The sequence below is a fragment of the Solea solea genome, chromosome 9 (genome assembly GCF_958295425.1).
Source record: "Solea solea chromosome 9, fSolSol10.1, whole genome shotgun sequence".
NCBI lineage: Eukaryota > Metazoa > Chordata > Actinopteri > Pleuronectiformes > Soleidae > Solea > Solea solea.
The window spans coordinates 1930870-1958376 of record NC_081142.1 but is presented as its reverse complement, the minus strand read 5'-3'; the positions used below and the strand labels follow the sequence as shown (position 1 = coordinate 1958376).

The window sequence follows — 27507 nt, the reverse complement described above, 5'->3', positions numbered from 1 at the left end:
AGAAATGCTGCCCTCTGCTGGTATTTCCGTTTACGCTTTGTTTTGGGTTGCGATGTTTTGTTTGGCGACAACATTCACGTCCTCCAGCCAATAACATTGAGGGGGCGGGGAAATAGCAGGTACTGTATAATAAGCTGATTGCTAGTTTAGTGAGGCTAATGCTGTGTTGAAGTCGGAGGTTGGAACTGGGCGTGGCCTCACCTCCAATTTGACCGGGAAAAAAACATGGTCACAAACAAATTTTGGGCTCGCCACTGTTAAATTAAATTTTTAAAAAAAACGTACATCCCTAACCTACATTCCCCTGCATGTCTTTTGCGTTGGCATGGACATTTACGCAATACTTCCTCTAGAGGGCAGCGCCGAGTACTAAGTTGCAGTTAGTAATAGTTAGTAGTAATTCAAACTTTGTAAATTGGGTTTAAACGGGTTTAAACAGCGTGGTATCTCACAGTTCCAGATGTCCAAGGTGGATCGATGAAGACAACCCAGCTGGTGTTATCAGCCTATTATACTGGACCCAAATGTATGGAGCTTCAGACGGAACCAAAACATGTGACTCATAGTTCAACAGCCCTGTTCTTTTTCAAATGTGACTCTGAGAAACCTTTATACTTGAAAGTCAAGAGTGAGTTTAAAGTATTTAAGTGCTGACATTCAAATAAAACAACAAGGCTGATTCAAAGAGGTTTGGGGACAATAGTGAGCTTTATATGTGGAAAGTCAAGCACCTGAAAGACACTCAATGAACCACCATGTCACAAAGGGAACTGTATTAACTGCGGCAAATCATTTAGCCCAGAGTGGTTTTGCGCTATAAAAAGTTTCCCTCGTTGTCAGGTTGGCTCCATTAGCATTCATTTACAATTTGTTCCATAATTATCTGAAAGTCGACATTGACAGGCGAGTTTTCAAGATCCAATTAGAATTCCCGCGAGTCCCATTTACTGTAATGACATAAAATAATTCACTGAACTGAAAACACTTTTTCCACAAACACGTTACTGTCCCCGAATTTAACGTCGCTCTGCATTTGCATCTCTCTCATTGAGCGTAAATGAACACAACAAAGGAATCATTTTGTCTCATTAAATCTCAATAAGCCTTCAGCCCATTTTAATTGTTTCTCACTGCAATTTAAGGCAGCGTGTTCCATACGAGCCTTAAATTATTTGTGTTGTTCTAAATAAATGCTCCTCCCAGCATCTGACGAGCTTCTTTTTTCTTTTCTTTAACCACTTAGCTAATCACTGGAGCCAAATCAAATGAGTCAACCACTGATCTGAGAGACAAACACAAAAGTGTCCCCTGATATCACACAGAATATAATGAGGCCTCTGCTTCATTTCTTCTGGACTCTTTTTGTATGAGATCTCTATACATTGTGTATAGTACGGGTCTAAAAATCACACATCACTCTTTAAGGAAAATATAGGTTGCGTAAGTGATTTAAAAATAAAAACCGATTGTTTTTTGTAGCCGTGGAATAAGTCTTTTGATAAGCACTTAGATGTGGTGCATAAGTCTAGTTCAGAGGTCTCAAACCTGCGGCCCAAGGGCCACATGCGGTCCTCCGACTTAAAATGGAGTTATAATTACATATTTATCTATGTTTTTTTTAATGAATAGATTCACTTTGCATCATGAATACGTTTTTACCATGAACATTTATATCAACACAAACATTTTTATTTGAAATTCTGCGAAATATTGTCACAAATATTGTTATAGTGATATCATGATGGAATATCTTATTATAATCTTTTAATCTATAATATAGTCTTTTTTTAAATTATTTTCTTAAATGTATTTGTATGTATATATTTTTTTATTATATATTTATTTGACACATTATGACCGGCCCCCTCCTGACCAGACTACATGCTCAGTGGCCCTCAGGTCATTTAAATTTGTGACCCCTGTGACCCCCAATATATACTGTACTTTTGATTTGTATTTATTAATTTCATCAACATGTAAAAACTGTGAGCTATACTGATTATTAAAGCTATTTGTTCTGTGCATTTTGAACTGTGACATAGTTCCAATTTTAAAAATGTGTTTTTACATTTGGTGAAAATTACTTTTTTATCAAATCGTCTAGGTTGTGCTGAAAAAAAGGATATAAGACACTCGGTACTGCACATTCTTATAACCTATACAGTGTGTTTTAACCTTTTAACACCGAGTCCAGACAGACATTTTGAGGCTAAAATGTTATTAAAGGGTTAACAGTAAATAAAAAACAGACTAAAGCTCTGTGTTGTGAGGGTTAATCCAACGACATTCATTCTCTTCTTATTCAACATTGATCTTATTGTAAGATACTGTTTTAGTTTGATTGCGATGACACTTATCAACAGTATCAATGATCAGCATGTGACTTTGTTGCAAACCTACAAAGAAAGTTTCCTTTGTCCACTTAACTTTGCCCGGAGTCTCGAGAGAAGACCTGCTGGACGTCTTTGTTCAAGCTGACAGCAGCTACAACAGAAGACACCACTTTAACAGCAGTGTCATTATTCGGGCATCTATTAGGCATCTGCTGCTCTTCACAAACAAAGCCATTATGTTTAATGTTTCTAAAAGAACCCAAACCCAAGGTGGTTTGTCTTTTCAGACCAAACACAACAAGAAGGTTTTGAATGGAAGCAAATCAATTCACGCTTGGAGACTCGTCCACTCTTTTCAGAGAGATTCAGAAGAGAAAAGCACTAGGAGTTTTCCATCTGTCTGTGTGTGTGTGTGTGTGTCTTCAGACCATGAGAACTCTGAAGTTTTTTTACTCCACCTCATTTCACTCTGAGACACAAAACAAGTACAGTACATTTGGAAAGACTTCAGTAACATTCACATTAGCGTCTCTTTCCAGAATGTCACATTTCTTTTAATGTGTAGTCTATGTTTACTGCTTGTTTCCACTGCCCCCAAGAGGCCAGAAAGAGTAAAACACTTTTTTTCCCTTTTTTTTTTTTTTTAAATATGGTGTTTTTGTTTTCATACTCATGCAAACATTTGAATGCATGACTTATAAGGGAAAACTCATTTGTTCTAAATACATCGTCCAGAAACTTCCAAAAAATGAGTTATTCTGGGGGGGGGGAGGGGGAACCCTGCATTGTGATAGATGTAGAGAGCGAGGGAAAACTGTCACAGTGACTCTAAAGTCTACTGCTGATGGAATTCTACTCTAATATAAAACTGCTCTGCAAAAGCCTTCTCTTTTAAATTCCCAGATTTGCTTATTGTCCTTTTTTTCCAGCTACTTTGCATAAAATCATTCACCACAAAAAAACAAACAAAAAAAACTTATGCAATTTCATCTCCTGTAAAAAAAAAATTTGTGTGCTGACAATAAATAAATAAAAAAAAGGTCCATTTTGTTATCCGTTTTGCTTTCATCCCACTCGGTGTGTGTGTGTGTGTGTGTGTGTGTGTGTGTGTGTGTGTGTGTGTGTGTGAGCAGGCTGTAGACCTGAGCCAGATAAAAGGAGAAGAGCTGCTGAGAGAAAGCTGAGCAAAAAAAAAAAACACAGAGAGAGAAAGAAAAAGAAAATAACCTTTGATGGGAAATGCACTTTTTAATCTTTCTGTGACACGAGGCAAAAGGGTGAAGGGCAGTACAGCCGTACTCCCCCATGAGGCACAGTAAGCATGTGTGTGTGTGTGGTCTTGTATCTTTGTGAGGACCAAAAACCTACAAAGCACAGGGAGTGAGGACATTTTGGTTGGTCCTCGTGTTCTGTCGACCCTTAGAAGGACGTTGAGTCAGGGTTTGGCATTTAGCTGTGATGGTTAAGGTTAATTTAAGGGGTTAGGGAATGAATCATGCCTGTGAGTGTCCTCACTATGAATGCTGGTGTGCTGATGAGGATGAAGTGTCTCTCTGATAACTTCCATTTCAGCAAGAACACAGAGGCAAAAATAAATTCCTCAGTCTCAGTCTCTCACTGTCTATCTAATCACATGGTTCATCCAGCTGCAGAGACAGACACACAGACTGTGTGCTGGGCTCATGTGACCAGACACTGTGACCTCACTGGGTCAGTCATGGTCAACGGATGAAGTCGTCCCATTTTTTAATAAAACAACAAAAACAAAAACAAAACTTTCCCCATCCTCCTATGTGTTTTTATTTACAACCTCATAAACACAGATGTCACCTGCAAACAGACTCCTCTTGGACAACACCAGCTGTCAATCACACTGGTGTGCACCAATTTTCCTCTGAATGGGAACATCCATCCATCCATCCATCCATCTTCTACTGCTTTATCCCCAACATGAGGGTCGCGGGGATGCTGTGCCAATCTCAGCTGTCATAGGGCGATATAGGCGGGGTTCACACCCTGGACAGATCGCCAGTCCATCACAGGGACACACAGAGACAAGCAAGCATTCACCCCTACAGTCAAATTACTGTCTAGTCAGTTTAACTGATCCCCATATCACATGTTTTTGTTTTTGGACTGTGGAAGTTAACTGGAGAAACTGGAGAATGGGAAGTTCTAACCACAACTGAATGGGAACATAGTATTTTACAAAATCAGCATCATGTTCTTTTGAGGAAGAGCTGAAACTAGTGAAATGCAAACATCAGAACTCCACAGGGGAATGTCTACTGTTGTTATTAATCAATGGAGAAGTAGGAGATCTTATTTTGCAGTAGAGACGCGACAAAATATAAATCCACCAAAATGTGCTTAAGTTAAAGCAGCATACAGAATATTTCAGAAGGAATTGGGCTGGTAACCAGAGGGTTGCCAATAATGGATCCTCGCCAGGTCAAGGCCTGGGGTACCCTGCGTAAGATACCCAATCCCTGACACTCTGAGTACTGGTCCCAAGCACAGATAAATGGGAGGTTGGGTCAGGAAGGTCCTCCGGCTTAGAAAAATGAAAATAAATCCAAGATGAAATATGCAGATCCTCCACTGTGGCGACCCCCAGAGAGAAAGAAGCTGAAAGAAACAAATATCAGACTATTGTCACATTATTATGACGTACAGCCTAATCACACTATGACAAGAAACGATGAATTATCTCATAACATGCAACAGTTCACATTATAACATGATAAATGATCCAATTATAACTTGATCACTTTAATTGTCTCATTACATTATTATCGTGTTGTTTTAATGTGAAACATTATGCAGAATCATTTCACCAGTTTTGTCAAAACTAATTTGACCATATACACTTATATTATATTACACTATATACTACAGCCACTTTATTAGGTACACCTGTGCAACTGCTCTTTAATGCTAATGATCCGATTAAATTAGGTGCGTAGACGTGGTCGAGACGCACTGATGAAGTTCAAACCGGGCATCAGATTGAGAAAGAAACCTGATTTATTTCAGAAACTGCTGATCTACTGAGATTTTCACACACAGCCGTCTTTCAGATTTACACAGAATAAGCTGGAAAAGAGAAAACATCCACTGAGCTGCAGTTCTTTGGGTGAAAATGCATATTTGATGATTGCAGAGAATGACCAGACTGGTTTGAAATGATGGAAAAACAACAATAATTCATATAACTACTCCTTACAACCAGACTACCTCTTAAAGCACCACACTTCAGACTCCTGCCACATCATTCGATGTCCTATACCATTACATTGGCAAGAAAGTATGTGTATTTTTAATATATATTATGTTTATTTTGATTGTGTTTCTATATTTCCTTGTTTAGTTTGTATCTTTACTGATTTATGACGCGAAACATTTCACGTCATAAAGGTTTTGTGATAACTGATTGTTTGACAACGCAAAACTCGTGTTTAAATGGGAGAATGTCCGTGTAGAAGGCAACAAAGTAGACATGAGACGGACACTTTGAAGTCCTATATTAAATCACTACATTGTCCCCTTTGGTTTTCATGCCTAACCTTGACCCTAGAGCACAGCATCCCATCAATGGAGATACAGTACGACGGCTGTGGCGGTCACACTCCCTGGTGGGAGACAAAGTATAAAGGCAGTGAACACAGTTTGGAATTGTTCCTCTTCTTCTCAGTGTGACGTAAACGTTACAGCAACAGCAGCAAAAACGGGTCTGAAAATGAAAAGTTGGAATAAAAGCAAGAGAAACGCGTGCTTCATAAATGATGGATGCGTCTCCATCTCGGAAAAAATCATTTCTGTTTTACTTTTCTGCAGACCATAAAGGAAATGTAGCACTCTCAGGAAAGAGAGTGTCAGAGTTATGTTTCATGCATTCATATCAACATGTTTATGCTCACAGCTACATTGTGAAGCACACCACAGCTCAAGGCCAGGTCAAAATTTACCATCACAATCTCACCCTGGTGTGTTTTAATGGATTTTTTTTTGTGACTGCTCGTGTGTGTGTGAAGCGAGCAAACTCAGGAGTGCATCCAGAGATGGTTTCCTGTCATTCTCCTCTGACCACTGGCATCAACAGGACATTTGCTGCTCACTGTTTATTCCTTATTTTTGAGCCGTTCTGTCTAAACCCTAGAGATGTTTGTGTGTGAATCACAGTAAATCAGCATTTTCTGAAATTCTCAGACCAGCCAACAACCGTGTCACATGCAGAGTCACTTAAATCCCCTTTCTTCCTAATTCTGATGTTCAGTTTGAATCTCAGCCGGTTTTCCTGACCTTATCTACATGCCCACATCCATTGAGTTGCTGCAATGTGATTGGCTGCTGATAGACATCTGTTTTAACGATGGGTCTAGCATGTAGCGTACCTAATAAAGTGGCCAGTGAAAATGTACCCCGTCTGCTTCTCATAGTTCTCCTGTTTATTAATTCAAAAATGCTCTGGCACTCGCAGCTGCATCTGAGAGTGATGTTGTAAGTAATTTAGGTGTTGATTCATTTATAAGATTTGCATGTCCAAATATGACATAATTTACAACGTGCTGTAAATTCGTTGGGAGCAATCTGGGCGACTTTTGTGTGACTGCGGTGTTCTGCAGCGGCGGCCATCAATCTGCCATTATGAGTTGTGGTGCAGTGATGACAAGGAAGAGGAACTGGGATTGGAAATGGAGTGTAAAGAGACAGCAGAGGAGAGTAGAGTGGGGGGGGGGCATTTTAGCCAGAATATTATCTTGAAAAACTGAAGAAAACGATCAAAACAAAAAGATATTGAGTTTTTTTTATGATTAAAGATGTGAAAGAATAATCGATGTGCACTTGACCTCACGTCTCACTACAGTCACACAAAAGACAGAGCGTTTGTTTGGTGAATATTTCACAGTCATGTTTCCTCTCTATCTCCTCTGTGGCAGCTCTGGAGTGAAATATACTCTCAGAAACAAACCGAGGACCGACAGAAAGACAAAGGCAGCTGCTGGTACTGCGACGCTGAGAGGAAGTCGTAAAGCACGCGGCGAGGAAATGTTGCACTCGCGGTGGAGGCAAAGTTAGCTGACGCTACGAGACGCAGCTCTTTGTTATTTGTTGCTTTTCATTTTGTAAGTTGCATGCTGGGACCTGGTCTTTCCCATGTTGTCTGAGTGCAGGTACAAATCTTTTAGATGATGTGTTTTTAAAGTCCGCTCCAGGTTCACCACAAATCACTTTTCTAATATCCTTTAAGCCGAAAGGCACAACAGTCATAAAACGTCTGTAGCCTGTTAAGTTTTCCTCGCAGGGCAATTCGACTCAGAAGATTAAAGACCATTACACTTGCACAAAAAAAAGTTTAATGAGTTTTATGAGCTTTCTTTCTGAGCCCACACTTGATAAATGGATACACCTTCATGCAAAGCTCAGCTCTCACTCACTCTGATGCACATAATTAGTTACAGGGTTTTTTTCTCCTTCTGCATATGAGCATACAGTATAAACTTCAGACACAAAGTTCAAGATGGCATCCACTGATTTAATTTCTGTCAGGGTATAACTTCATCCATACTCGTCATTTTCATTTAAAGATGCATTAATTAATCAATTCACATCCACACTCAACTGCGTTTTAGATCAAATCCAAAAATGTATTCACTTCCAGGTTGATTCTTATCGGCCACGACGTCGTCGTCCTCACAAAAGAAATCTCTGCTCTGACTTCTCAACGTTGTTGTTTCTCGTTTGCAGAACTTTCTGAAACTAAATAAGCTTCGTGCTCATCTTCAGTTTTCACAAGTTTAGAGTTAAGAGCACAAACAATTGAAATCAAAAAAAGAAAGTGGCAGAAAGAGGAGGGTCAGGGCCAAGTGTTTTATCTGTAGCAGCTGGAAAAGTTGATTTGTTATCAACTGAATGTTCACAACAAGTTCATCAGTGGACTAACTTCTGTCTCCTCTCAGTCTAAAAAACATATGGCAGATATATTATAGGTTATTGCTTTCAATTTAGGGGTTGAGTTCAGGTCAGTCGGGGGCCCCAGGTCTTTCCTGCCTGGGGCCTCACACTCCCTTAAAAAGCCTCTGCTTACTGTATGCTGCTCATCACCCAAATCACTGTCAGCTGCACATGCATGTGTGATTTTAAACATTAGCCTGACGATGGATTTTCTGTGAGTCAGACAAAATACTCTCTCTATTGTATGTTTTATTGTTTGTAGTCTAGGCCTATGATGTCATTTCTTATATTTTATTTAGCTGTTGTTTTATAAATAAAGTTGGATTGGATTAGACAAAATACTCTTTCAATTTTTACTTATTTCCTCCTTCACAAGTTTAGGCATTGGCTTCGTGAGGACGGTGTAGACGTATGGAGGTGAAAGGCCACTGTGTATAAAAATGATTTTACTTACTGACTTTTGCACAAACTGTGCCGTCTTTAATGCTGATTGACTGGACTGTACTTTATCGCCTCTGTTTTTTTACCTTCTTACGTTTATGATGTCGATAAATATTTGGTTATGGCACTGGTATCACCCTTGGACTGTACACCATTCACTTTTGCACTACTCACATGGTCACACTGAATGCTGTCGGTCTGTCTGTCTATCTGTCTGTCTGTCTGTCTGTCTAAAGCCATTTTCCACTTATATAAACATTCTTATCCTCAGTGTTACACACTAGACGTTTAAACGAGCAGTCAGTACATAATAGGAATACTATTCAGTTGTGTGCATGCAGCATGTGATAGTGGTCCACATCCTGTCTTTTTTTAGTGCTTCAGCGTGACAGAACTTCTCTCATGCAACTTGTACAATTTGTTACGCTATATTAATAGGCTATTGGGCAAAATATAGAAAGGGCAAAGGTCCGTATCTGGTTTCAACCTGCAGATGATTTGTCGCTGTGTTGTATGTTACTGATACCTCATGGTGCAAGATGCCGGAAACTTGTTTCAGGATGTTGGAAATCAGATTCCGGTCAACGGTGTAGTGCAGATAAAACCAAACAGATCTCCTCGGCTATTAATGTATGGAGGGGGAAGGGCCAGTGTGTCATTTCTGATGATAATAAAGAGCAGAGAGTAACTCTGGGTTCTTTTTTGTGATGTAATCTGTTTGCAGTCCACTTGAGACTTCGGTTTAGCAGTAAACATGGCACAGATTATGGTGTTATTGTAATGCTTCTTCCACTGCATGACAAAGACCACATCCTTGCAAAAGTGCTCTTTGATAATTATACATTTCATACTGAAACTATTAATCCTCCATGTGAAATGCTTCCAAGACACAAAAACACACCTGGGAATTGAACAGTTCAGTCTTTTATGGCGATCCCTTTTGCATTTTTGGTTCAGTTTGTTGTGGTTTTCCATTTTATTTTGGTTCAGTGGAGTCTGAACTATAGTTATTATACTGCAAATCAGAGTGCATCGCATCGTTCATTATGATGCCTGTGTTGCAATGTATTAAAGCAATACAGTGTGGCCTTCATTTTTATTATGACCAAATGATGTAAAAGTAAGCATTCCGTTCAAGGCCGAGATGTCTTGAGGATACATTTATATGAATAAGATCACATTTTTATTCTCATAACTGTTGAAATTGTGATTTTATTGCACTTATCTTGAAAGGTGTGACTCCAGGCAGGAAAAGTTAAGAGTGTAGAGAGTAACCTGTTTACTCTGAGGGATGAGAGATTTTTTTCTTTTATCTGCTAATCTTCAATTAGTGAATATCCAGAACAATTCTGGCCTCAATAAGTGACCCACTGAGGCGCAGCTACGAGTGAAGCAGGAACAGATGAAAGGCTTTGGGGCACATGATGGTCTCTTTGGTGGAGTGTGTGTGTTTCTGTGGTGCATCACTGTTAAATATTAAAACAATGAATTAGGGGCTTCCGGTTTGACGCATGGAGTAGTCGGACGCACGTGAGATCGCTCTCCCAGACAAATCGCAATTTAACCCCAAGTTTACATTTAATTCAGTTTTGGCTGAAAATAAAGATAGATGGATTGGGGAAGATCACTTAGAAGCCAAAAAGTCGACGATAAGGAGCCCGCAAAGCAGAAAAACACGACGACTGCCAGAGACAGCAGCGGTAAAGTCGATCCGACCGTCATGGCGCCAGCAGACATAATTCAGGCGATTAACGACCTCAAAACTGACCTACGAGGCGATAACAACACTTTGCGACAAGAATTCAGTCATCTCGGACAAGAAATAAATGATAAACTGGACACACTCGGAGCAGAAGTTCACGGCTTAGCGGACCGGGTGGACGAGGCGGAGACCAGGGTGGAGACGGTTGAGAGATGGGCTGCTGAAGCGACCGAGGCTCTGAGCTCTTGCCTGAAACAGCAAAAAGCGCTGCGACTTAAATTAAACGATCTAGAGTCACGCTCCAGACGCAATAACATCCGCATCTTCGGAGTGGCAGAAGGAGAAGAGGGAGAAGACTCGGTGCCGGAGTTTGTCGAAGCGCTCCTCCGAAGCAAGTTGCCGATCCCGGCTGACATGGAGTTAAATATTCAGCGCGCACACAGATCTGGACCTCGGAGGTCCGCTCCCGACAAACCCCCGAGAGCATTCATATTACATTTCCAGGAATTCGCAACCAAAGAATTGGTTTTGAAGGAGGCATGGAATAAAACAAAGAAGGAAAAGATCCAGCTGAATAATAAGACCATTTATTTCGATCACGATTACACTGCTGAGGTGGTCAAGAAACGTAAAGAGTATAACGGGATCAAAAAGGCTCTGAAAGTGAAAGGAGTTCGCTTCCAAACACCAAATGTGAACATGCGCATCCACTGGGAGACAGGAGCCCGATTTTATAACAGCGCAGAAGAGGCGAGAGTGGAGCTGAGGAGACGAGGAATCACAGTGGAGGAGGCGACGTCGACCGAAGGTGAGACTGACTGGGGAACGCACCTGGGAAAGCTGCTGGGATCATGGCAGAAGGTACCGGGTCGTTATGAGGCTGAGGACGACGTTGCCCAGAGAGCACGATCTAAGCTTCAGGGTTTCCAGAGTGATCACACCGATGCTCAGAGAGTTGATCTCCAGCGCAAGGGAGGTAAAATGAAGAAATAGAATTCATCACTGTCACTACGAGTCTGGAACACAAGATTTGAATTGGTCTCATTTCTGGCTTCATTTAGGGTATAATGACAATAACTGTCTGGGAGTGTCGAAATAGTTTACGTTGGACTTTAGGATGGAAAGGTTTGGCCTAGCCACCCTACACTTAGGGCCCTGTCTTAGTGATAGGATCTACCCTCGGCCCACCAACGGGGTCTTGGTGAGGAGTTTTCTCCTCCTAGTTTGGAGGTCTGTTTTTCACTGTGTTCAGTTGACATTGTTCTGTCTTTGTTATTGTTTGTGTTATCAGGGGTTTACACTGCTACAAAGTAATTCACATTTTTCTATGTTTAAGTGATGTCACAGAATTTGAAAATTGCTTCTCTGAATGTTAATGGCTTGAGTAACCCGGTCAAGAGGAGTAGGGTCCTAGCAAAAATTAGGAAAGATAAGTCCCAAGTGGTATTTTTACAAGAGACACACATGTCAAAACCGGAACATGAGAAGCTAAGAAAGTTCGGGTATACCAACACATATTATAGTTCATGTAAAAATAGTAGGAGGAGAGGGGTTGTAATAATGATATCTAATTCTTTAAACTTTGAGCTGCTTGGAGAAAAAAGAGATGATGAAGGTAGATATATAATAATCAAGGGCAGGATTGACAGTGTTTTGGTCACATTTGTGAACGTTTATGCTCCTCCAGAGAGGGACAGATCCTTTTTTAGGAAACTATTTGATTTAATTATTTCTGAGAGTGAGGGAATCCTGGTCTGTTCGGGAGATTGGAATACAATTTTGAACCATCGACTAGACACGACAAGCACAAGCAGACTTGGATCCTCAAAATCAAAAGACCTAAAAATCCTGATAAGAGAGGTAGGCTTGTTTGATGTCTGGAGAAGTATTCATACAAGTGATAGGGAATTTACCCACTATTCAGCCACACATAAAGTACACTCTAGGCTAGACTTTTTCCTGATGAATAGCATTGATAGACACAGGGTACAAGAGTGCACAATTGGAACGGCAGATATATCAGATCACAGCATGGTTTACCTTAGTTTACATTTAAACAGCAGGCCAAGGAATACACTATGGAGGCTGAATATAGGAATTTTGAATAATAAATCCACAGTGGAAGAAATTACAAAAGAAATTGATGAATGTATAAATGATAATAAGGACGACCAGGTCGACCCAACTATTCTTTGGGACACAATCAAAGCAGTTATGAGAGGGAAGCTAATATCACGGACAGCTCACCTAAGGAAAATCTGGAGATCAAAATATGATCAATTAGAGGAGGAATTGGAAAACCTAGAGAAACAACAACCCAAAAATGTCAATAAAGATATAATAGGTAACCAGATTAAAGAAAAGAGGAAACAAATTGAGAACTTAATTAACAATGAAATAGAAAATAAACTGAGATCCGTGAAGCAAACTTTCTATGAATCAGGCCCAAGGGCCGCTCGAATATTGGCGAGGCGCCTTAGGACGCAACAAATAACAAATTCAATTAATAAGATTAGGGACCCCTCAACAAATACATTGAAATATGACCCAGAAGAAATCCATACAATCTTTAAAAACTACTATGAGACCTTGTATTCACAGCCTGAGAAAGTTGACGATGAGAAAATCAAGCAATTCCTCATCTCATTGGACCTCCCCTCAATAGGCTTAGAGCAAAATGGATATTTGACTGCCCCTATTACAAAAGATGAATTGGATAAAGCCATAGGTAGACTGGCGACTAATAAGAGCCCTGGAAGTGACGGCTATCCAAATGAATGGTACAAAAAATTCAAAGAAGCCCTTGCCCCGGTACTATTAGAATCATTTAATTGGACGCTTGAGAAGGCGATAGCCCCTCCTTCCTGGAGAGATGCTGTGATATCTGTCATTCCGAAAGAGGGGAAAAATAAAGAATACTGCGAGTCATACCGCCCAATATCTATTCTAAACGTAGATTATAAACTGTTTACATCCATTATCACTAAAAGACTGGAACGTTTTTTGCCTGACCTGATACACGAGGACCAGACAGGTTTTGTAAAGGGACGGCAAACACAGGACAACATCAGGCGCACACTTCATATTATAGAACATGTTAATAAACACCATACAAGCGCTGCACTGATCAGCTTAGATGCTGAAAAAGCGTTTGATAGGGTCAGCTGGGCTTTTTTATATAAAGTACTGGAAAGGATGGGATTCAATAATAAATTCATAAATTGCATAAAGGCATTGTATACTGACCCATTAGCCAGAGTTAAAATTAACGGGCATCTGACGGGCACTTTTAAACTCTACAGAGGGACACGACAAGGTTGTTGTGCTAGTCCTGCCCTCTTCGCAATCTTCATAGAGCCACTTGCTCAACTAATCAGACAAGAAGATAAGTTGACAGGAATCACGATGGCAGGAGATGAACACAAAATAGGACTATTTGCTGACGATATAATTACCTTTCTTCAAGATCCAAACACAACGTTTATCATATTATTAAAGATAATGGAAGAATATGGATTGATGTCGGGTTACAAATTGAATATGTCAAAAACTCAGGTTTTATCCTTTAATTTCAAGCCAAAAGAAGAAATCAGGAAGAGATATAATTTAAATTGGAATTCTAAGTCAATAAAATACTTAGGAGTGATAATAACTCAGGAATATAGCACAATTTATGAGACAAATTACAGGCTAATTAACGATAAAATTCAAAAAGATGTAGCAAAGTGGTCATTGTTAGTGATGGATTTCAGCTCAAGAATTGAGGTGATCAAGATGAATCTTTTACCCAGGTTGTTGTACCTTTTTTTATCTCTCCCAGTTAAAGTACCAGATTCTCAATTCTCAGCATGGGACAAGCTAATTTCCAGGTTCATCTGGGCAGGTGCCAGACCGAGGATACGATTCAAGACCCTTCAACTAGACAAAGAAAATGGAGGATTGGCATTGCCAAGTCTCAGAGATTATTACTATGCTGCACAGTTAAGATATGTTGTCTATTGGTGCTCTTCGTGTTATCAAGCCAGATGGAAGGACATTGAGATGAACCTGGGTCGGGCCCCCCCACAGTCTATGTTAGGTGGAAAAGATCATATGGATCTTAAGGTTGAAAACTCAATTTTGAGAGGATCGTTCGAAATATGGTACGACGTCGTTAAAAAATTCAAGTTAACAGGTGACTGTAAGCTGTTGATCTGGCCTTCTCACACCAGGTTCAGACCAGGTGTAATAGACAAAACCTTTAAAAAGTGGAGAGACAAAGGAATAACAGCTATATGTACACTCATAGATAAGCAACATTTTAAATCATTTGGTCAACTTAAGGTTGAGTTCGGATTGGACAACAGAGATTTTTACAGATTTCTTCAATTAAGACACTTATATGAGACAGAAATCAAGAAAGACCTCTCATTGGAAGGGAATGATGTGATTGAGGTGTTGACAGGTGCATATAAACAAACTCCTTCAAAAATAGTCTCTAAACTGTATAGAGGATTAATGAAACAACAAGGAAGGAATACATTGTATATAAAAGAGAAATGGGAAAAAGAGTTTAACATTGAGTTGTCTGAGAGTGACTGGCATTCCATTTACAAGACCCAACACACATCCACAAGTTCAAAGAGATGGAGGGAGTTTGGTTGGAAGAACATAACACGTTTTTTTATTACACCGCAAATTAAACATAAACAATTGGGTCAACAACAATTCTGTTGGAGACAATGTGGGCAATTGAATGCCAGTCACTCTCATATATTCTGGTCCTGTATGAAAATACGATCATTTTGGGACGGGGTTCTGAGGATCGTGGGGGAAATTTTTGGTTATAATATCCCTGATGACATCAGGCATATGTACCTGGGACTGATACCAGATGGGGCAATAGCTAAAAATGATGTATATCTGTTCAAGATCCTATCCCTTGCGGCTAAGAAAGCCATTACAAGAAGTTGGCTGAAAACTGAACCACCTGGATTGAGCCACTGGCTAGATATTGTTGAAGAAATTCGATCAATGGAGCAAATGACCTATAGACTACGGATGAAATCAGAGTTATGTACTGCAAGATGGACAAAATGGCATCTCTATGCAAGATAGTAGTGTCTACCCCCTGTATTTGTGTTTTGTTCTTGTTTTATTGAATGAAAAATAAAGTTTAAAAAAAAAAAAAAAAAAAAAAAAAAAACAATGAATTAGACATTGGAGCACACACACACACCAGTCTGTGATAGTGAATTAGTCCATTCATATTACACAGCAGTAGTGTACACACACCCACACACACATAAGTGCTGCTCCTGCACACAGGGAGCAATGGGGGATTGTGTGCCTTGCTCAGGGATCCCAGGATTAAACCTGCAACCAAATGAGGGAACACAATGCTGCAGCTCCACACAACTCTGTTTCTCATGATAGTGGGGCCTGGAGCCGTGTTTCGACCGAGTGGAGCGGTTTAGTTTGGTACCTAAATAACCAGGCCCAACGGTTCCATTTTTTTGGCACCCTTCCTCTGCAGAACTAGGATAAAATAGTACAGTACGGTCCAGGTGGAGCTAGACCAGCTCCACCGTCGACAGTCAGCTGATTGGACGACAGAAAAACATTACTCAGTCTGTTCTAATCAAAGTTTGACGTGTTGTTGAGACAAACAGCCACAAACCAAGCTGCTGGATGATTGTCTGATTGTTGTCTGCTGTGTCGTGTTTCCATGTCGTCAAGCCGCCACGATACATCTGGCCCTGCACAAAAACCTACTTACAAAATAAAAGTATTGTTCTCAATCAAAAACCATTCCAAACCTTACCATACTGCACTATCATGGAGTACGAGCTGCCCTCTAGTGGCTATTCAATATATTCATATTTCCTGGTTGGCTTCAGAGGGAAACCAAAAGACCGTCCATATTTTAATAAACAACCTATGGTGAAATGTATCATTATTTATCATATATCCATATTCATCCCCTCTCTGACCATCGTTTCCCTCCTATGGCTCCAGACAAGTGCTACGACCTAAACTGTTGCTGGAGTGTAACTTGGATTTTAAAAAGCTGCAAGTTATTGAATTAATGAGTTAATCTGCTCTCTTTGTAAAAGACACAATGGGACACAATGAAAACTGCACACTGTCTTCAATAATGAAAAATCCTCAGTATCAGTATTCACTGTGTTGGTTTTTATGGTGATGAAGTATTACGTGACTTTCCTATCAAAGCGGGCAGTTGAGTGGGAATCACCTCCCAGACCTTGAGCTACACACATGAACGACATGCGACTGTTGTGACAGTATGTTCTCATTTATCAGTCATGACCCATTTTTTTACTTTGCAATATTTAAATATTAATATTTAATACAACAAAGGCTGCTGTGGAGTTGCTGTGCATCTGCAGTGACGAGATCTTAAGGATGTAAATGTGAATGAGTGTGGCTCCATGTGGGCGAGGCTACACAGTTAAAGTGGACTTAATGGGTAAAGACTGCCCTCTCAGGGTTTACTACATCAACTGCATCTGACATGATGCTCAACTCAGCTGCCTGCATGAGCATTAGGGTAATGGCCATAATGTGTGCTTAAAACTGAATGTGATTCAGAGGTAATTGTTGTATTCCATACACAGTAACAGGTTGTATCACACATTATTATGCTTTCATGAGCATTTATAGGGACACTAAGAGTTTTCTTATTGTGGTAAATGAAGGGTCCGGGCATAAAGTACATCCTGGGGCCTCATTTATAAAGTTTATAATGCAAAGTGTGGGATTTATAACAAACATGACTGTAAGAGACGCCGTCCTTCACTGAACTCTGACACATGCGTATGCACATAAGCGGGAGACAGGTGAAAACTGCCAAGAATGAACAACCAAAAACCTTTCAAAATGATGCCACTGTGTCAATTAAATTATTACTGCTCACAACAATATTTTAGACATATTTAAACAAATAAATAAATCCCTGTGAGACTGATGTTCTCGGAAACACACACAAACACGCGGCTAAAATAAATAAAACTGAATAAAAGACATGTGTTGTTGCAAGATAACATTTTAAATAAACGCTGTAATTATTAAATACCTTTGTGGGATGAGACATTGTCAGGGACAAACAGGAGGATAGATTATGTCTGCATGGACCAACATTCATGTGACTGAAACTATCCGAGTGTGTGAATCTTCCACAGCATCTGCCACGTTCTGTCACACAGACACCTTGTTTTACTGATTGTGTGAATGTGAACTTCCTCTTCTTCCCTCTCATAAGACTTACACCTTTGAGTCTTATGAGCATAAACGTGCAGCAGCATCTTAGACATAAGCATGTCATGCTTTCCCATCATCAGGTTATTTTGTTTTCATCCTCGCAGCACTAACGTGACAGGTCTTCTGCATGACCTCTCTGTGCATCCATGTGCAGACGGCTGCACACAACGTTTCTGAGCTGACCTCAAGTGCACTGTTCAAGAACTCTGTCCTGGCTGTTTTTGGTTTCCCCCTTAAATCGGGTTTTTAAATGCTTGCATGAAAGTGTGACGCAGCAGTGGATCAGCAAACACTGTCACGTCTCAGCTATAACTTCTCTGATGAAGCATCTTTAACTAACCAGCAGCAGAGAGTGGTAAGTTCACTTCACAACACCTTCAAACTTGGTGAGGTCACTGTGGACAAGTTGAGGATCTAAAGTTGCTGAAAGTTTTTGGAAAATGTCGCACGGCGTACGATATAGGGGGCGCCAAAGTTGGCGATAATTCTGATTTTTCACAACAAACGAAACTCCTATAACTTTGCGATGGAAGGTCCGATCCCAACCAAACTTGCTATGATTGATGATGGGTCATTGCTGAAGACGGTACATTTTGAAAACAGCGCCTCCTCGTGGAAGCAGAAAATAATTAAAAAAAAACTGTTACAACTTTGCGAATCCTGGTCCAATCTGAACCAAACATGCTAGGATTGATGATAGTCCGGCCCTAAAGACATCTGTATGAAAATATTAAATTAAGAAAACTGCGCCCCCTGGTGATGGCAGACAGAATTACACTTACAGTTATAGATGCTGCTCTAACATGGATTGTTGTATCCATGTGAAACTTGATGTGAGACCCCAGACCCATCCTGAACATGTCCGTAAAAGATGACCTCCCCACAGGATGTACAAGCCCAAAACAGGAAGTAAAGTCTAACATTGTCCGATCGGCAAGTCAAGGGAACTTCCCTTAACACGTTTACTGACACGCCTTCCACCCAACAGGAAGTGGGCCATTTTAAACAGAAAGTGCCCTCTAACATTGCGCAGGGATGCCGCTGAAAATAACTAGTACCGCAAGCGGAGAATGAACGGGAGATGAGCTAGAGGCGCGCATGGCGACGTGGGCACACGGAGACTTGCAAGCCCTAGAGCTCGAACCCGTTCAGAACCACTTGCTGTACTAGTTGTTGAATTTCTTTGTTCCATATAACACAAATCATTAAAACCAATTCCTTTTGTGGACAAAAGACATTTGAGAATATCATTTCCAGGTTTGAGAAACAATGATCAACATTTTTCAACATTTTCTGGTCCAAGAAAAATAAAATAATTGACTGGTGAAAAAAAAAAAAAAAACACAACACAAAAGCATCATCACACAACCAAAATGTCAGTCATCTCTTCTTCCTGTTGAATTCATGATGCACTGGATGCTGAGACTGGAAGAATCGTCTCCATCTTGGGTCACCAGTGTTTGCCACCAAGCCACTGACTTCTTTGTCTACTGCTCGGTTTTCCCAAGTCTGAGCTTTACTTTGGGAAACATCTTGTACATCTGTGCCTCACACTTTGATGTTTTATTTAACTGCTGAATATTTTCCTGCACTAATGTGTGGAGCGTTATCTGTGATTCATCACATCACCCATCTGAGGCTGAGACAGTCAGAAATATTAGCATTGCAGTGTTGCTGGTGTTAATGGTACTGCAACACTGTTCAAATTAGAGCTGAAACAATTAATCCTCTGGTGGAGGATAAAGCGGTAAATGATGGATGGACAATTAATCGATTCCTAAATGAATTGACAACTATTTTGATAATCGATTTGAAGTTTTTTTCATGATTAAAACAAGATTTCTGATTGTTTAAGCTTCTTAAATGTGAATATGTTCTTCATTTCTTTGCTCTAGATAACAAAGAAATCATTAAAAGTGAATCATTTTGGTTTGTGGACAAAACAAGACATTTGAGAACATCCTCATTTCCAGGTTTGACAAACACCGATCAACATTTTTAAGGTTTAAGAAAAGAAAATAAGAACATTTTTCAAGAAAATAATCGACAGATTAATCGATTATGAAAATATCGTTATTTGCAGCTCGAGTTCAAATAACTATTTGAATTGCACTTTTCAAAACTCTACAAAGTGCTTTCCATAGTAGAAAAATAAAACCTTTAAGCTTAAAATGGTAAAGACAGAATTAAAAATTAAAATGAAAAAAATAGTAAGAATACATTTGTAGTTAAATGAAAGCACAGTAGTGTAATGTTCAGTGGCATATTTTTATGCATTAGCCATATTTAGTGGTAAGTAAAGAAGTTGTGAGATGGGGGCAAGTGGCAGCATCACCATTATTATATTCCCTTTAAAACCTTGTACAAATCCATATAGGGTTTGAGTTTTCTAGTTAAAATCAACCGAACACTTGGAGCAGTGTCAAAAGGTGCCAAGTCTACAGTAACAGATCAGTGTAATTCGTTTTAAAAGAATTCCACATCTTTAAGTTCAAAGCACTAACTTGTCAAAATAACCCTCATCACAGAATCACTGAAAAAATACAAGTCAACCATAAAGTTAAGAACAAAACTTTTACTTGATATAAAGAAGGCAATAAATACAAGTTTTCAATGATAGTGGGTCAGTGGGGACGGGGGGTTAAAGTCCATTAAAAAAAAAAAAAAAAAAAAAAATCTCGGTGACCATGTCCTGATGGGCAGAGTGACGTAGCAGCCATTGAGGCATGTGTACAAGGTCCACCATCTAACAAAAAAATCAAATAAATAGAGTCAGCACGCTTTAGTATTACGTAAATATGGATTAAAACATATTGATTACCATATGAAAGAACGTACCTGAAGTAATCCCGTGGAAAAGAGGGTCAGTTCATCTTGGGCGAAGTCCTCGTCGTAGAAGGGCCGGTTCATCTTGGGCTAGGTCATCACCAGGTCGTGGTGTCCAACATGGAGTCCTCTGATCCAGGAATGTGCTGCAGCGTTCATCTCTTCAAAACAAGGAAGAATTTGATAAGTCACAAGAAAAAAAAAAAGAAACATGAAAAATCTTCAGGTAGCTCACCTGGTCAAGTGTGACAGGTCCTCACATCCAGTCAGAGCTCACCGATGGATGCCCTCCCTAACTTAAACCTGCCTTTCCTGTCCTACACTGACAGTTACAAGCAATCTTCACCAGCCATTTGGGATGATGCTAACCCCAATGTCTTGGTTGGCTGCATGAAAAACTGTAAATCTCACAGTTGCCCAGACAAACGTTCCTTCTGATTCCGTAGCCTCGCCACATAAAGGTCCTCTGCTGAAACCCTCATTTTGCTAAGCATGAAATCAATTCCACTTTCCTGTCCTCAGATCTCATTTTCTCTCCTTGCAGCCTTTCAACAACCATTGCTGTTGTAACATCTGCAAGAGGCAGCAGTTTCACAATTCAGAGCTTCTCGTGTGTTTAGCAAGACGTGGCACCAGAGTATTGACAAAGCAGACGCCTGAAAATGCTTGACTCCAATTTAAACAAATGCTTCACCATCTACATGTGATGTGATTTACACTACAAACCTGTCCATTCCAATCCTTTGTTTCGGAGGAAGATTAATGCATATCATGACAAGCTGAGTCACAAAATCAGATGGATCCTTATCTGATTTTGGAAACTGCACAGTCATGGTATGCCACTCAGTCAGGATCCGTGGCCAGATTTCCTCACACAAAGAGAAGAAGGGGAAGGACGAAATGCCTTACCATGTTACGAGTCGACTCTATTTACCTTGTTCTCTGTTGTGTGAAGAAGATCCAGCTCATAAAATCTTGACTGATTTAAAAATTGAGCAATGAAATAACTCAAACATGGATGCTGTTGGGTCATGCAGAGAGCTTGCGATCTTTTGCATGTTTCCCAAACATTAAGAGGTCAGATTACTGACCCCAACAATGTCAAATTCAATGACTTTTTTTTGTCCTAAACTGATGAACCATTTGGGTAAATTAGATCAAGCATTTAAAGGTGTTTACATTGTTAGTAGTCTAATGACACTTCTTACCCAAACACATGAAGACGCAGTGAATCAGGATACGGCTACCTTCAGCAGAGGCAACAGCAGCAGTGGGTGGTGGAAGTCTGCAGGGAGAAAACAATGGATATGGAGACAAGTTGGAGGAATCATTTAATGCACAGCTTAACAAGAGTTAAAGCGGAGAGAAACTTTAGGGAAAGTCTACAACAATCAGAGGAGGAACTTCGCCAACACATCTAAGAGATAGAAGTTTCTCATGCAACCAACCAAGACATTGGGATTAAGCATCTTCCTAAAGACTCTACAAGCTGCCTAAATTGTGAAACTTGAAAGTCATGGATAATAACGGACTACAGACACTTGTTCGCTGAAATAGCTAGTGTATGGTGAGGTGTTAACCCTATGCTCCATCAAAAATCCCACATTTGGGAAAGCCATAAAGTCCTATCATTACAACCAGCTGCCAGTTTCGCAAATAAGAGGCAAAAGATCACTTGTGTTTACACGTTTACATGATCACTGTTAACCACAAAGCTCCAGACACCAACTCAATCCAAGAAACAAATCAAATCACCAAAAATAAATTAAAAAGCTGCAGCTGCTCACTCCTGCTACAAGAGGGCACTTCACAACAGTCTTTAACATGATGGCGCAACTTTCACTTAAATAATCCGAGTTGTCTCTCTGCCAGGTTTGTGTCCTCCTAAAGAAAAGAAACGCGCTCTAATCCTGAAACCTACAATCTAATTTTTGAAAGAAACTGTGCAGGATAGCCCTGCATCCCTAAGACGAGTAACGCATAGTTCTGCAGGGGACGATAACAATCCCCTGCTGGGAGGCCTCCCAACATGACGCGCAAAAAGACTATGAACACAAAAAGGTTCAACTCCTTTAGAGGGAAATAAACTTGGCGAGTGAGACAAGTCAGCATTAATATTGTATGTGATTTCAGTTAGCGACTACAAAGCGTAAAGTTTAAGACTTTAAATGGATATTCAAAAGTGTGCCAACAAATGCCAGATTTAAAGTATATCATAACATTATCCATGGGCTGAATAACACCTACAATCTAATGTGACTACACTTGCATATATAAAAGGAACCAGTTATCTTATCAAAGCAATTACCAGTTGACAATAAAGGAAGACCTTGTCTAGCTCATCATAATCAATACAACACTTTGAAAGAACTTTAGACAAGTTACAGTAAACTTTGATGCATTTACTACACGACTCATCGGCTTCCACGTTTGTCAACAGTCCAAGTTACAACTACGATAACTGAGATTTAAGACCAAAATTTAACTTTAAAAATTAAAGCCATTTCAAAATAAGGTACCAGAATTTCCTGCAAAAATCAGACGCCTCAAACTAATCAACTTTAAAATCATCCATTTAAGTTGAGACTAAAAAAGTGACTAAATACGACACACAGGACAGACAGACACACAAGACAGACAGAGACCAGACACACAGGACAGACTGACAGAGACCAGACACACACAGACATCAGTCATCTCTCACACACACACACACACACACACACACACACACACACACTCAAGCAGGAAAACTTAGTAAGAAAAACAGATCAGAGATGATAGACTGGCATAAAGACCAAGAACAGTCATGACACAGTGGCCATGAAGAATTAAAGATTCAGGTGAGAGCAGGTATAGTAATGGCACGGCGGCCAAGCAAGAAAGAAAAACTACTACTTAAGATTTTAAATTTTACCTTAACTAAAACGCAATCTAATTAAGATGGACATGCAGGGATGTCGGTGCTCCTCTTGACTGATGCTAGAAGAAAAGTACAGGTTAGTTGACTTACTGTGCATGGACGCGGAAGGCACCCATGTTTGTCTATGTAAAAGGACTATACGCGCAAGGCCACACGTACAAGAACACAAGTAGATCACGAAGGCGCGGGCACAGTTAGCAATCATGGCCTACTTGCATTAAAGGACGTAATGGCCATACTAAGGCTATGGCAGGGCTGCCATCTAAAGCCAGGTACTATATTTGTAGATCACCAGGATCTATTTGAACGTTCTAGGGCTAACGGTAGATTAATGGCCACGTTGGAAAAGAGAAAAAAAAAAGAAAAGGCCAAGCGGCCAAGAAGTCTAAACCTTGTGACCGAGCCTACAAGGCACAACATTAACTTTACTCCCACCATCTAGCTTTAACTGTACAGCAACATCTTTTTAAACCTCATATTAAAGATCTGGTCCTCCAACATCTAAACTAAAACAAACTGTTCAAGTTGATTTTTTTTTTTCCTTTTGGAAGTGAGGAAAGGCACGAGGAGGGCCAGGACAGATCGACACGGCGGCCGGAACAGCGATGGCCCGCGGCCTGCGTAACAGTTGGAAAGAAAAAGTGGTTAAGAGTACAGAGGCAAGGCAAGAACACGCCTCTCTGTGGAGGCGTGTTCTTACCTTTGCATGTACACTCAGTAGTTAGCTGTGAGCAGCCAGACTAGCAAGTCAGTTGCCGACACCTAAGTACCTTCATTTCAAAAAACACAACACACAAATGTTCTTTTGTTTATTCCCCTACTCTGCAAACCCTACCACACATGGAGGGCAAGAAGGTAGCCCCCCTCCAGAGAAGACATAAGAAAATATGGACTCACCCTTTGTAGACGGACCTAAAAAGGAAATGTTAGTGCATTATAACTTCTCAAGTATCTAAGACCTTCAAGACACCAGATCTACTTTAATGTGAACTGCTGAACATAATCACACTCTCACACCATCTTAACTATTCAATCCAGGCATCTCAGTCACACACACACACAACACATTCATTCAGAGAGAGAATTTCCAACACTCCATCAGTCACCTCACTCTTTCAAATCACTCGCTCAGCAGTTCCACAAAAATAGAACCAACAAGGACCAGATCAGACCACCAAATAAAGTGGTCAGGAACATACAAAACCAACCTGTGGCGTATGCTCCATGTACAAACCTCAGCTATCTGACAGATGGAAAGCAGGAGAAGAGAGAGAACGTGGCCATGTTGGACAATGTAAAGAGATGTAGGCACAGCGGCCAAGAAAGAGTGGGGACACAGCGGCCACCCAGAATTTAATCATCACACCTTACTATTTGACGATCTTCATGAAGATCAATCTGTGGGAAAACACAAACAAAAACATGTTTGAGTCCAGTCTCCAGCCACGATCATGTTCAGGTTCATACTGTTACAGGTGTAAAATAACTAGGTAAGGTGTTTGTATGAGGTACAGACATGGTTCACCCAGCCTGAGATATAAACACTCACTTTCAGTGAAAACACTGCTGCCAGCACAAATTCTATTCTAAGTGATGTAGAATAAAGTTGATTAAGATTCAAGGAATATCTTTTAAGTTCAAGTATAGAAATGTCAGTTTTTAAACTGTTTTTTAAAGTCGCATTGGTCAACATGTGACTGAGGCTGCGTCTGTGACTACACTGAGCAGGAGGGGGGAGGGGTTACAGACACTCCATAAAGAGTGAGGAGGAGCACAAGAGGATTTTACCATTTTACTGAAGATGAGCGACCGCAGGAAAAGGAGTCAAATTTGGACAAATTTTAAAGTGTTAGACTCCGGAAAGGCAGCGTATACACTTTGTGAAATAAAAATGTCATATCGAGCAGGCTCCACAAACAACCTGCACCGGCATATGTGAACTAATCATCCAACAGTGCAATTAATGGAGTTGTAGAAAAGACCAGCAAGGGACTCTGCTAATGAAGGTGACAGTGTGTCAACTCCTGCAACTGTTGCTGCACCTATGTCTGAAGTTTATGTTGTGTTTTTTCACAAATTAAAATGGGTCTTTTTTTATTTGAAATACATTTATGTATAAGTTAAATTTATTAATAACGCCATATAAATACAATACATGTTATATTTTATGTTTTTTACATTAGTTATTCAATTTACACATAATTTGGTAATAAATTAATTTAAGTAACAAAAAAGGAGCCACTTGGGACTGAAAGAGCCGGAATTCCCATCACTAGTCAGTACCTCATACAGCCACACTCACACTTTAAAAACACAAAATACATGTGTGATTAAATTAATATGATATGTTGCCATCAGTTAAATTAGCCATAACATTTTCAATGACGTAGTAAATTATCTCTAAAGGTGTCACTCACCTTCTTTTGACAGACTCAGACTTTTGTAAATGGTGCGTCCGACCAGGTCTCCGTGAGCAGGAAGCAGGTTGTTCCTTTAAATAATAAAAAAGTTTGTATTTTAATGACTACATTAAAAGTTTCGAATTATAAAAGACATGTATAACCCTGAATCTGTTTGTAAACATTTAACATACAAAACAAATAAGTCTTTCCAGTGAAAAACTCAATAGTAATGACCATGAGTAGAACAGTGAGTTAACACAGCACAGCAGCCATTTTAACTTGTTTTTAGTCTTATTTTGTCTATTTTGATAATGGACTGGTTTAAGTGTTTGAGTTTCAGATTTTTCTATTTAAGCAATCACTGAATCCAAATAATTTAATAATATAAATGAATTTAGAAACAGTGAACATTTAACATTTTATGGACCAAACTTGAAAATAAATCACAGATATTATAAATTAGTTGCAGCTCTATCTAAACCAATGATTTAACTGCTGTAACCAGACAAAACAGCTGCTAATTCAGATAACTGGCTGACAATGAGGCACAGCTTGAGGTAAGTTAAGGCTAATTTAAACTACGTTTGAGCAAATAACTCAGTAAACAGAGTCACTATTAAGATAACTTGACTAAAGTTACTGACCATTCTGGACGGGCCACCAATCTGGACCAGGTCGAACACGCCATCCTGGAGCGCCTTGCTGCGTCCTTATACAGGAGCTGATGCACGCGGTCACCTTTTCGGCGTCTGACGTCACGCGGCGGTAGTTTTCTCTTCTTTTTTTAAAGTTCCCTCACTTTGTTGAGGTTCGATGGCGGTTGGTGCATTAGCGCCACAAGTTCCCTCCTCCCGGAACACTTTCACTAGTTACGTTTAGTTTTTTCGTTTCACGGCTCGTGCAGCTTCTCTTCAAAGTGACATCACGGAACTCGTGGCTGGAGGGAGATTAAGTAAGAAGAGGAAGAGGAGGAGGAGGAGGAGGAGGAAGCAATCAGCGGTCATGAGCTGATTAAAAAACACCTGCGTGGAGATGAGCAGGTGTGTCGTGTGTCGTCACTTTTCTGAGCTTTTATGGCGGTTGGCAAACAACGATTTGGTGCATTACCGCCACCATCTGGTATGGATGGTGGATCGAAATGTTGATCTACCTGAACTATTACTTAAAAGTAAAAATAATAAAATAAATAATAATTATATATATATATATATATATATATATATATATATATATATATATATATATATATATATACAGATATACATAGGCAAGGCAAGTTTATTTGTATAGCACCATTCTTACACAAAGCAATTCATAGTGCTTTACAGAAGCAAGTAAATACATTGGAAATTAAAACAAAATCAATTTTAATTTTTTTTAAATCAAGTAGCCTATAGAAATAAAAACAGTTTAAAACATTAAAAACATTAAAAAAAATAAAGCAGACAAATTTTTTTTGCATACTACACAACACAAAAAACAACAACCTATATATGCATACATATACATACACCTATTCATACACACGCACACACATCCTATATCCTCCCAACCTTGTCTGCTATTCCGTACCGCCAATGTGTGTTGGTATCTATAAACATATTACTGTGAGTCCCATCATCTGAATTCTATATGTTTGTTGTATTTCTATTATGTATGGAGGAC

At 39.7% G+C, this 27507-nt stretch overlaps 2 long non-coding RNA genes across 2 annotated transcripts; both read right to left on the bottom strand.

The window, feature by feature from the left end:
• Positions 1–20046: 20046 nt before the first annotated feature.
• Positions 20047–23211, bottom strand: LOC131465904 (uncharacterized). Its single transcript, XR_009241350.1, has 3 exons — positions 20753–23211; positions 20530–20678; positions 20047–20437 (listed from the first exon to the last, which is right to left on the bottom strand). It is a non-coding gene; the product is annotated as an uncharacterized LOC131465904 (long non-coding RNA).
• Positions 23212–23258: 47 nt separating this feature from the next.
• On the bottom strand, positions 23259–26710 carry LOC131465997 (uncharacterized). Its single transcript, XR_009241366.1, has 3 exons — positions 26487–26710; positions 25858–25931; positions 23259–24838 (listed from the first exon to the last, which is right to left on the bottom strand). It is a non-coding gene; the product is annotated as an uncharacterized LOC131465997 (long non-coding RNA).
• Between the last annotated feature and the right edge of the window lie 797 nt (positions 26711–27507).